The 13,319-nt window shown below is 41.8% G+C and overlaps 1 protein-coding gene across 1 annotated transcript in view; it reads right to left on the reverse strand.

The window, feature by feature from the left end:
• Positions 1-13,319, reverse strand: part of LOC126335601 (PDF receptor-like) — a 383,334-nt gene that overhangs the window by 16,133 nt on the left and 353,882 nt on the right. The window lies entirely within an intron of this gene.

Below are 13,319 nucleotides of genomic sequence, written 5' to 3' on the forward strand. Positions count from 1 at the left end.
CTACAACAATGTTTGTTTAGAGGGCACTGCCCCTTCAATGTATTTATGAAGGATAAACCGAGGAAGTATGGCATCCTTATATGCATGAAGTCTGATGCAGTTGACAGATACATCTTGAATATGGAACCCTATGCAGGTAATTTGCAGAATTTGTCGAACGAAGAACGGGATTCAGCAGCTGTCGTCAAACGTCTGGTAGCACCTGTGAAAAATACTGGTCGAAATATTGCTACAGACCGATACTACACATCAGTGGATTTGGCGGAAGAGTTATACCAAGACTAAAAAGTTACTACAATAGGAACTCTCCAGTCAAACAAGAAGCATATTCCAGTCATAATGAAGAACACATCAAATCGAGAGCTATATTCATCAATGTTCTTGTTCACAGACCCATCAAAAGGTAGGCCCCCAGTAATTCTGGTGGCCTACAAAGCAAAAAATAAACCAAGTAAAAACTTACTGATTTTGTCAACAGTGCGCCAAGATAACGGCTCTGTTGGAGGAGAGAAGAAAAAAAAAACAAGGTAATTGCATATTATAATTACACTGAAGGTGGAATTGATACCATTGATCAAATGGCGCGTATGTACACCTGCAAGAGGGGAACAAAGCAATGGCCTCTATCTGTATTTTACTCTCTCATCGAGATTTGTGTTATCAATGTAACCACCATATTCAACCAGCAACATCCAAGATGGAATAAAAAGAAACACAAGAAACGGAAACTTTATCTTCTGCAAGCTGGGATGGAACTAGTGAAATTGCAGGTAGAAGAAAGAAGTGCAAATGCAAGAGGGTTATCTAACCAAACAGTTCAATCAATGGAGACTGTTCTACAAAAGAAAATCAAAGAAGTGACAACAGAAGCACGTCAGCCTCCTGCAAGGAAGGGACGGTGCCATATTTGTGTAAGGGAAGCTAAAACAAAGAGGCAGAAGTACAACAATCTAAGCAAAACCAAAACAGTACTCTGGACAGTGTCATAAACATGTGTGTAACACACATTCAGAAAATATTGTGAAGTGGGTCTCTTGCCTTGAAGTTGAGGACTCCGAGTAGTCTATTGTATATGAACACATCTGTATTTTCTAATGTAATATGTCAATTTCTTGTTCACTCAATCCGAAATTTATAACAATTAATAACATTTATAAACCGACGCCTTAGTTAAAATACATAAACCATTTTGAAAGTTGTAAACTTATTTAATAACTGTGGACTCGCCAACGACCCCCCCCCCCCCCCCTTTAGGCATCCAAGATAGAAAAAATGCTTGGGCGTCCTAGGGTTAATCCTATCTGGTGAGGATCCCAGACCACAAAGCAGTACTCCAAAAGAGGACGGAGCGTAGGCAGTCTCTTTACTAGATCTGTTACATTTTCCAAGTCTCCTGCAAATAAAACGCAGTCTTTGGTTAGCACTCCCCACAATATTTTCTAAGTCTTTTCTCTTATTTAGTTGTCCGTAATTGTAATTCCTAGGAATTTAGTTGAATTTACGGCCTTTAGATTTGACTGATTTCTCTTGTAGCCGAACTTTAACGGATTCTTTGTAGCATTCATGTGGATGAACTCACACTTTTCGTTATTAGGGTGAACTGCCAGTTAATGCACCATTCAGATATCTTTTCTAAATCGTTTTGCAATTTTTGATCTACTGATGACATTAGTAGAAGATAAATGATAGTACCATCTACCAAAAAGATGGCGGCTCAGATTATCTCCTAATTCGTTTATATACATAAGAAATAGCAGAAGACCTATAATACCACCATGGCGAACGCCAGAAATCACTTTCCGTCAGTTGCTACGAGCTGTGACCGCTCAAACCGGAAATCACGAATCCTCTGACATTACTGAGACGATATTCCATACGCCCGCAATTTCAGTACAAGTATTGGTGCCGGACCTACTGGTGTATTTGTTCAACGTGCTCTCCAGAAGATAGTGGGATCGAAACCTTGTCGGACTGCGGAATATTTCACTCTCGTCGAAGCTTCACACCTTTTATTCATGTGAAGATTTACCAGTAACGACAAGCGTTTCGGATTACACGTTAAGCTGTAATTTTCTTCTCTGTAGTTAGGTTACGAATAAACAGGTCCCAGCTATTGCGTGTAAACCTTCGTCAGCAAACTGATTCCGGCTGTGGAGAGAGAGTTAGAGAGACAGAGAGAAAGGGAGGGAGGGGACGGGGAGAGGGGCCCCACTACACACCTCTATATTGCGACCATTAATGCTCGCAGGAAAAACGATTTGCACACACGAGACAACGCAATCAGTAAGGTAGCATACGTTGTGAAACGGACTCACCCAGATGATCTGGAGCGCTGTAGGAAGGGATACCAGCAGACCACGGTTACATACGGTGAGAAACGTAGCTGACGATGCACATAAATAGCGAGACAGACGACAGTAGCAGTGGTAGCATGTAAGACGAAGTCATTCAGGAGAACACAGAAAAAAATGGAATGACTAAATGTAAAGTCACAGAAGTGTCATCAAAACAAATGTTCATTAGACAGTAATATCAGATGATAAGAGAAGTGTATTAACTGAAGAGAGCACTTGCTGTTGTGTGGTGTGATCTAACCTAGATGCTGGATGACGCCACCTGAGGGCGAGAGGCTCAAAGCGTGACTGAGATTCTCGCCACTGCATGGAGGGTAGTAGTAGATAGGATGTTGGCTATCCAGGAGCGAGAGGCTAAACCTCTTTCTGGACTGCAGTGGCGGTCCTAACGTGTCTTTTGTAAAGTCGTACCTCGAGTTTGATTTTAAGTTATTGCTAGTACCTGTTTAATTTCAAAAACAGTAAGCCCCACTCTGAACTGAAGCTAGGCTAGTGCCTGTAACAACAGTCATAGTTTGCATTAAGTGTCTGCTGACATAGTACTAAGTGGTGGCAAGCTAATTAAGGAACTGACAGTTCAAATGGTTCAAATGTCTCTAAGCCCTATGGGACTTCACATCAGTCCCCTAGAACTTAGAACTCCTTATACCTAACTAACCTAAGGACAACAAACACATCCATGCCCGAGGCTGGATTCGAACCTGCGACCGTAGCGGTCACGCGTTTCCAGACTGAAGCGCCTAGAACCACTCGGCCACAACGGCTGGCAACTGTGAGTTCCATAGTTTCAGTAACATCGGCTGTAGCTTAGAGCGGCTGCTGTTTGCTTAGTACGTGTACCAATTTGAATTACTAATTGCACACATAGAGGAACATTAAGTACGATGGTGAGTGATCGTTTGTGTCGATTCTGTGTATTGTTTTTTTTTTTTTTCTGTTCGGAGTTCACTGTGACTTGATTTTCAGTAATGTATTTCTGTTTCACTTTTTTGGCAACTCGTAATAAATGTTCAATAACAAATATGAGGAACTCAGAATTTATCAAGGTTTTCCGATTAAATTTTATGGTAATGCATAAGTAATGTTTCCTTCTTTGGCTCTGTTTTTTTGTAAATGTCTTTGGAAAATGGTGGTGTTCCTTGCAGTGTCCACAAATTACGACAACATTGTCTACGGTATGCAGCGATTTGGTGCTGTATTTAGATTAAAATGAACAATCGGGATCACAATAATATTTGTTTACTTACAGGTTTGGGCTTACTTTAAAGCCATCTTCAGAATTTTTGGCCTCCTATGGCTCGTGCTGGCGGCTACTCGGTTTTCGAGAAAACCGAGGAGCCGCCATGTTGTTGTTGTTGTTGTTGTTGCCTTCAGTCCTGAGACTGGTTTGATGCAGCTCTCCATGCTACTCTATCCTGTGCAAGCTGCTTCATCTCCCAGTACCTACTGCAACCTACATCCTTCTGAATCTGCTTAGTGTACTCATCTCTCGGTCTCCCTCTACGATTTTTACCCTCCACGCTGACCTCCAATGCTAAATTTGTGATCCCTTGATGCCTCAAAACATGTCCTACCAACCGATCCCTTCTTGTAGTCAAGTTGTGCCACAAACTTCTCTTCTCCCCAATCCTATTCAATACCTCCTCATTAGTTACGTGATCTATCCACCTTATCTTCAGTATTCTTCTGTAGCACCACATTTCGAAAGCTTCTATTCTCTTCTTGTCCAAACTATTTATCGTCCATGTTTCACTTCCATACAAATACTTGCAGAAATGTCTTCCAGACACTTAAATCTATACTCGATATTAACAAATTTCTCTTCTTCAGAAACGCTTTCCTTGCATTGCCAGTCTACATTTTATATCCTCTCTACTTCGACCATCATCAATTATTTTACTTCCTAAATAGCAAAACTCCTTTACTACTTTAAGTGTCTCATTTCCTAATCTAATTCCCTCAGCATCACCCGATTTAATTTGACTTCATTCCATTATCCTCGTTTTGCTTTTGTTAATGTTCATCTTATATCCTCCTTTCAAGACACTGTCCATTCCTTTCAACTGCTCTTCCAAGTCCTTTGCCGTCTCTGACAGAATTACGATGTCATCGGCGAACCTCGAAGTTTTTACTTCGTCTCCATGAATTTTAATACCTACTCCAAATTTTTCTTTTGTTTCCTTTACTGCTTGCTCAATATACAGATTGAATAACATCGGGGAGAGGCTACAATCCTGTCTCACTCCTTTCCCAACCACTGCTTCCCTTTCATGCCCCTCGACTCTTATTACTGCCATCTGGTTTCTGTACAAATTATAAATAGCCTTTCGCTCCCTGTATTTTACCCCTGCCACCTTTAGAATTTCAAAAAGAGTATTCCAGTCAACATTGTCAAAAGCTTTCTCTAAGTCTACAAATGCTAGAAACGTAGGTTTGCCTTTTCTTAATCTTTCTTCTAAGATAAGTCGTAAGGTCAGTATTGCCTCACGTGTTCCAACATTTCGACGGAATCCAAACCGATCCTCCCCGAGGTCTGCATCTACCAGTTTTTCCATTCGTGTGTAAAGAATTCGCGTTAGTATTTTGCAGCCGTGGCTTATTAAACTGATAGTTCGGTAATTTTCACATCTGTCAGCACCTGCTTTCTTTGGGATTGGAATTATTATATTCTTCTTGAAGTCTGAGGGTATTTCGCCTGTCTCATACATCTTGCTCACCATCTGGTAGAGTTTTGTCATGACTGGCTCTCCCAAGGCCGTCAGTAGTTCTAATGGAATGTTGTCTACTCCGGGGGCCTTGTTTCGACTCAGGTCTTTCAGTGCTCTGTCAAACTCTTCACGCAGTATCGTATCTCCCATTTCGTCTTCATCTACATCCTCTTCTATTTCCATAATATTGTCCTCAAGTACATCGCCCTTGTATAAACCTTCTATATACTCCTTCCACCTTTCTGCCTTCCCTTTTTTGCTTAGAACTGGGCTGCCATCTGAGCTCTTGATATTCATACAAGTGGTTCTCTTCTCTCCAAAGGTCTCTCTAATTTTCCTGTAGGCAGTATCTATCTTACCCCTAGTGAGATAAGCTTCTACATCCATACATTTGTCCTCTAGCCATCCCTGTTTAGCCATTTTGCACTTCCTGTCGATCTCATTTTTGAGACGTTTGTATTCCTTTTTGCCTGCTTCATTTACTGCATTTTTATATTTTCTCCTTTCATCAATTAAATTCAATATTTCTTCTGTTACCCAAGGATTTCTAGCAGCCATCATCTTTGTACCTACTTTATCCTCTGCTGCCTTCACTACTACTTCCCTCAGAGCTACCCATTCTTCTTCTACTGTATTTCTTTCCCCTATTCCTGTCAATTGTTCCCTTATGCTCTCTCTGAAACTCTGTACAACCTCTGGTTCTTTCAGTTTATCCAGGTCCCATCTCCTTAATTTCCCAAATTTTTGCAGTTTCTTCAGTTTTACTCTACAGGTCATAACCAATAGATTGTGGTCAGAGTCCACATCTGCCCCTGGAAATGTCTTACAACTTAAAACCTGGTTCCTAAATCTCTGTCTTACCATTATATAATCTATCTGATACCTTTTAGTATCTCCAGGGTTCTTCCACGTATACAACCTTCTTTCATGATTCTTGAACCAAGTGTTAGCTATGATTAAGTTGTGCTCTGTGCAAAATTCTACTAGGCGGCTTCCTCTTTCATTTCTTAGCCCCAATCCATATTCACCTACTATGTTTCCTTCTCTCCCTTTTCCTACACTCGAATTTCAGTCAGCCATTACTATTAAATTTTCGTCTCCCTTCACTATCTGAATGATTTCTTTTATTTCATCGTACATTTCTTCAATTTCTTCATCATCTGCAGAGCTAGTTGGCATATAAACTTGTACTACTGTAGTAGGTGTGGGCTTCGTATCTATCTTGGCCACTATAATGCGTTCACTATGCTGTTTGTAGTAGCTTACCCGCATTCCTATTTTCCTATTCATTATTAAACCTACCCCTGCATTACCTCTATTTGATTTTGTGTTTATAACCCTGTAGTCACCTGACCAGAAGTCTTGTTCCTCCTGCCACGGAACTTCACTAATTCCCACTATATCTAACTATAACCTATCCATTTCCATTTTTAAATTTTCTAACCTACCTGCCCGATTAAGGGATCTGACATTCCACGCTCCGATCCGTAGAACGCCAGTTTTCTTTCTCCTGATAACGACATCCTCCTGAGTAGTCCCCGCCCGGAGATACGAATGGGGGACTATTTTACCTCCGGAATATTTTACCCAAGAGGATGCCATCATCATTTAATCATACAGTAAAGCTGCATGTCCTCGGGAAAAATTACGGCTGTAGTTTCCCCTTGCTTTCAGCCGTTCGCAGTACCAGCACAGCAAGGCCGTTTTGGTTAATGTTGCAAGGCCAGATCAGTCAATCATCCAGACTGTTGCCCCTGCAACTACTGAAAAGGCTGCTGCCCCTCTTCAGGAACCACACGTCTGTCTGGCCTCTCAACAGATACCCCTCCGTTGTGGTTGCACCTACGGTACGGCCATCTGTATCGCTGAGGCACGCAAGCCTCCCCACCAACGGCAAGGTCCATGGTTCATGGGGGGAGCCGCCATAGGGGCCAAAAATTCTGAAGATGGCTTTAACGTAAGCCGAAACCTGTAAGTAAACAATTATTATTGCGATCTCGACTGTTGATTTTTATGTCCTTCCAGTGTAACCTGGTCACTTCTTCAGTTCTCTGTTACAGAGGAGAGTTCCGCTTTCCTTGTGTACTGCTCTTCCGGCACTCGAAGGGGTGAGCGCCCTCCTTGCCACCCCTATCGAGCCGGTACTGCAGGTATCGGTTCTTGCTTCTGGCACCTGGGTCACTGAGCGAAATTGGGGTCTAAATATGTGCCGCATCAAGCAAGGTGTCTTTTAGAAAAAAGGAACGATATGAAAAAGAAAATTTACAACTAAAAATTTATTGTCAGTCTTGACTACCCTCAGTCACAAACACGAAGTTGTCCACTACCCCATCTCACGCTCTGTGCGTGTTCCAGTACTAGCAGAGCACGGTCGCCAGCAAAAACTTTGCTGTTTCCTTATAACGTAAAGTGTTGATTGTATGCTTTTTGATACCTAGTAAGTTTTACATTTACAAGTGACTGAGACTGCAACATTCTTACAACTTTATAAAAATATAAGAAATCAAATGGAATTCCTAACTTGTAATTGATACACCTTCCCCCTTATTTTCACGAACTCCTTTCTTCATCCTTCTCACCCCAGAATAGCACTTCCACCCTACTCCTCAATTATTTGTTACATGTACTCCTGTCTCTGTCTTCCCCTACAGTTTTCCCCACTCCAGCTACCCCCAATATTGTGAAAGTTGTTCGCTTGTGTCTCAGTACATGTCCTATCTCACTGTCCTCTCTTCTGGCTCGTGGTTCTCGTATGTTCCTTTCATCACCGATTCTGTGATGAACTGCCTCATTTCTTGTCTTATCTGTCCACCAAATTTTCATAATCCCTCAATACCACCACATGTCAACAGCTTCAATTCTCCTGTTTTCCAGTGTTCCAAGACTCCGTTATTCACTACCGTACAGTGCTGTATTCCGAACGTAGATTCTCAGAAATTTCCTCGTTAGATTAAGGCCTATGAGACTGGCAGGAATGCCCTCTTCATTTGTGCTAATCAGCTTGTTATGACCTCGTTCATCATTCGTCATGTGCCATTTTGCTTTTAAGAGTGCATAATTCCTTAACTTAGCGTCCCACTCTATTGCACTCAAACTCTCACAGGGACTCTGCAGAGCAGCTGTCAACATCTGAAAGTGGCCTACTAGCTCAAACCGGTCGTGCAGAAATTTTAATGTTACTGGAAACGCTTTACCATTATACATTAACTATGCCCTCTTAAGTGTAAAGCTGAAACACTAGTATTTGCAGAACATTGCACCTTCCGTGGTATTTTCTCGTGTGTGCTCTGTGTGTGTGTGTGTGAGAAATGTAATGACTCTTAACTGTTAAGTTAATCAGTCCATAAGCTTACACACTACTTAACCTAAATTATCCTAAGAACAAACACACACACCCATCCCCGAGGGAGGACTCGAACCTCCGCCGGGACTCTAGCGCCTTAGACCGCTCAACTAATCCCGCGCGGCCATGTGTGCTCTCTGATCTCTGTTACATTCACCTTTAAGTGGACGTATCACCCTTGGAACGCAAATTCAGCAATATGTAGGTCTTGAACTATTCTGCTCCTTATCTTCTCAGGAATCGGTTACTGCTGTTTGTTGCCACTTAGCAAAATCGCTCTTTATAGACAGTAGTCCCCTAACTATTTAGTTGCTATTGACGTACTTAAATAAAACGTTTGCAATAGAAATTTTATCAGAATGTACACATCTACTTTATACAATAAAGTGTACAAAATTGCATTACGAAGTGCCTCATTTTTCTGTATGTTTATTTCATCCGCCTCGCCCATATGGGCAGCAGGTGGGCTGTCAGCGGCACAACGTTCCACTCTTCAGCCAATAACTTTTTAAAAAATATAACTGAGACGAAAAGAAATAGTATTAAAAGACAAAAATATTACCATGGGTTTTAAAAATTATAAAAGATTGAATTTTGTTGGCGTTTGCATAAACGAAGTAAGATTGTTGACTTTTGTTTTAAATTAAAGTCATTGGACATTTTTATACTGTTAAAAACACATAACAGAGATTACTTTATGAAACATCACTGCACTCTGACTTAACAGCTGAAGTGCATAAACTGTGACAAACGGATTTAAGGAGGAGAAAATGTGTTCTGTAGGTATGAGGGTTGTGGGTAGAAAAATATAGAGTCGTTAAGATAGGAGACTCTATGGGTGTTGGTGTGGATAATTGGGCGACAGAAGGTGAGGATGAGTCTGGTGGTTGGGCGGGCCCGTACCAGGAAGGGACGGGGGTGGAGAGGGGGAATGAGACAGGAACAGCCATGATGTGTAGTGGGATGGGTGGGGAATTATGTTTGGTGGGAGGGATAAACATCGGGGCGGATCTCACTGTCTGGGAGAAGGGTCCGGATGAAACTGTGTTGGGATAGGATGTGGAGTGTGTGTAGGTGTATGGATGATGAGAAGTATTTTTAAATGCGTGCCACTTATTGAGTCTGGTGACTACAGGGGAAGCAAGAGGATTATTCGAATCGTGTTAGGGTATTACTGTACGCTATGTCAAGATTTTCGATGTGGGCTAGAAGGGATGGGAAGTTGAGGAGTTAGTAGAGGATTCACACTGGAAATTCGATTCTCTCTTTTTCTGGTTTTTACACAGTCCATGATGCACTAATGTACCGTGCTCTCCTTCAAATGTACGCTGTTAGAAAATTGTACCTCCAACCGAGGCCGATGTTTAAGTTTAGTAGACTTCTCTTGTCAAGGAATGCCGTAATTTACCTGTGACAGTCAGTTTTTTATTTGTTCTTGGTTTCGTCTGTGTTGTGTTATTTTGTTTCTTATGTCAGAATTCCTTTACATTGACAACATTGTGTTCCACAACACTAACCTTTAAGTTTAACACTAATCTCAATTCAGTTAATCCCCATTACCTTTCTCTTTTTCGGTTTACTTTCAGTGCATTGCGTGTGCTGATTAGACCATTACACCTACTTTCGGAGAATTTGAGACATATTGTGTCATGAGTTTCGGCGGGCCACAACTGTGGGTTCTTTGATTGCACGGTCAGATGGCACATCAAACTAGAGCACATGTAATATTAATTCACTTCACTACACAAATGAACGAAAGATTTACCAAACTTTGAAACAAATCTTCGGCACAGAATTGAGAGATAAATTACAACTGTCACTGACTAGCAAAGGATCACCTGATGCACTAATTAACAAACTGTTCTCTATGTTAAAAATTAAAGAAGTACATTTTATCAGAAACTTTTACTGTCACTGCCCCACTCGATGATGTTAACTGCTGTAGCTGAGGCAGACGTTATCATTAAATATAGAACGTCTAACTATAAGCTGCATGAATGTTAAGCTCTAAATTGCTAGCTCGAATATATGTTGACCACAATGTGAGGGCGCTGCTGAGCTGAGAGGGGAGGCGTGGCGTTCAGGAGCGCCTCCCGTACGTCGTTGCGAGTTGCAGCGAGCCCTCGTCAGTGCCTGTGCTATCGAATACCGCTGCCACTTTGATGTGTCACTGCTCTCTTTGGGCGATACCACATATTGCACCATATTACATTGTCAAATGCTTTTTGTAAGTTCTAAAATCCTATGAACTTGTCTTGATTTTTCTTATCTAGCTTCCATTAGCAAGTGCAGCGTCGGAACTGTCTATGTAGTGCCTACATCTTTTCCAGAATGTCATCGAACAGATTCTGAACTCTGTTTTAAATTCTACTGTATATTATTCTTGTCAACAACTTGAATGCATGACGTGTTAAGCTCACTGTGCGACAGTTCTGGCACTTATCTGCCCTTACTACCTTCGGAGTCTGTGGATGATGGTTTCCCAAATGTCTAATTGTGTACCTCGAGGCTCATACAGGTAGATTCTGGAAACTTTAAATAGTCGTTTGATTGCCATTCAGTCAATGATTTTAGAATTTCCAGTGGAATGTTATCTACGCCTTAAGCCTTCAGGGATAGCAACACTTCGAAAGCTCGGACTCTAATACTTTATCGCCTTTGTCTTCCGTATCGACTAACGTTTCGTTTTCTGTCAAGTTATCTGAGAGTTTATCCCTCTTGTGGAAGCCTTCAGTGCTCACCTTACACGTATACACTCTCTCCATTGTGTAGAACAGTTAGTTTCCTCTTCCACTCTATAACGCCGATGCCAATGCTTTTAACGTCACAGAAGATTTTTCTACATGTTGAATTAGTCCTTCCGATGATTATTACTTACCAAATTTCTTCATATTTATCATACAACCTGGCTTCCTTAGACTTACAGTTTATGTGATTCCAAGGGAAATTATACTGCTCTTCTTGGCCATTTGTGTGCTACCTTCGCTAGTCGATCAAATGAAGTATGTCTAGTGCTGTACAGAATTTTTCCGAAATTGCCTTCCTTGTACACGTATTTCTCAGTTCGACTTTTGTGATCACATTGGTGAAACCATTGAGTCAAACAGTATCAGGAAGCTTTTCACGCGAACATGTCAGTCGCTGGGTGGCTAAGTTGTCATTTTTATATTATTTGCAGCCATTTACAAATGAGCTATCACCTAGTAACTACGACAGGTCGTGTTTTCACACTATTGATTTCGTGTTTAATAAAGTTTTAACAATGATACAGCTTTAAACATGTATAAATTTGGAAGTGACAATCCTTAAAAACTGCTTAGTACTCATGCATTAAGAGAAAGGAAAAGTGGAAAGAGTTTAGATTTATAGAATGTCGCCAGCGTGGGTGTCCAGAAGGGAGTACCTCAAAGACACTCATCCTCCCGCTATTAAGCAGCCACCACTTTATCTACTACTACTCGCCAACCATGGGCGACAACGTCAGAAATACTCTGAGCGTCTCGCCGTCAGATAAATCTAGGCTAGGTGACCCACACAGCAGTGTGCTAATTTCTGTATTTCTCTTTCAGTGTTGAATATCCAGGGGCAAACAGGAACCAAAAAAATTTAGAATTTACGGACTGTAAAGTGCATACCATAAGAGCTATGAACACTTCCTCAATTGAAGAAATGTGTTTCAGGATATGGAAGATGAACAAGTGCTCATAGCGCTTTAAGTATGTAATTTTGACCCATGTTTAATTGGCTGTTTTGCTTCGAATGACTGTTCCTGTCATATGATTGAATAACGACCCTGCGTACATGAACTGTCTAACAAATACTTGTTTTCGAGACACTCCAGTCAATATATACCCTAACACAAAGAAATCGACGTATGGCGAAAAGTTCATCCAAATCGGATGGAAATCTGTCGATGCGATCTGCACACACAGAAAGCAGATGATCACTATATCAGAAAAATTGGGTGACTTATTAAAGAGAAAGACCTTAGAGAATTAGACAACTTTTGGCCCTTACGCAAGCAGTAATTCAGCTTGGCATCGATGTTCTGCTGAGCGACATTGTCTCAAAGTCTGTCAAAGTGAGGCGTTGGATCATCAAAATGCCTCTCGGGGTAGCCGCTCGGTCTTGGGTTCGTTGCCACGGTTCGCCCCCCGTCGGAGGTTGAGTCCTCCCTCGGGCATGGATGTGTGTGTTATGCGTTAGTTAGTTTGATTTAGTAGTGTATATGCCTAGAGAACGGTGACCTGAGCAGTTTGGTTCCACAGGAACTTACCACAAATTTCTAAATATCTCATCAAAATCGTGAGTGGGTTCGACGGCGCTGCCCATAAGGCTCAAAATTTTCTCAACTGAGAACAGATCTGCTGACCTTGTTGGCCAAGATAGGCTTAGGCAAGCATTAACACAGGCATCAGAATTCTTCCCCATGTGTGGGCAGATATTATCTTGCTTCAATGTGACCCCAGATGACTTGCCATTAAGGGCAACAAAACGGGGCGTAGAATGTCGTCTGCTGGCCACTGTGCTGTACGGCTGCCTCAGATGACAACCAAACCGGTCCTGCTATGAAATGAAAAGGCAGCCACCCCAGAACATTACTCCTGATTGTCGGGCCAATGGCGACCGACATCCCACTGCTGTCTGGGGCGTCTCCAGACACGTATTCGCAGGTCATCGTGGCTCAGAATAAAGTGGAACTCATCATCGAAGATTCCATTGGCTCTCATCTGCAGCACACTTACAGCACTGCGGTTCGCCGACGAGATTAGATGACCAGCTTGGTTTCCGTTCATGGCAAGCTATCTTTGGTTTTCATTCCAGCAAGATAGTACCTGCCTCCAAACGGCGAGAGTTTCTACTTTCTTCGTACTTGCCAAAACCTGCCTTAGACAGAAAGGTCGCCAGATCTCT

The sequence above is a fragment of the Schistocerca gregaria genome, chromosome 2 (assembly GCF_023897955.1).
Source record: "Schistocerca gregaria isolate iqSchGreg1 chromosome 2, iqSchGreg1.2, whole genome shotgun sequence".
In the NCBI taxonomy this organism is placed as follows: domain Eukaryota; kingdom Metazoa; phylum Arthropoda; class Insecta; order Orthoptera; family Acrididae; genus Schistocerca; species Schistocerca gregaria.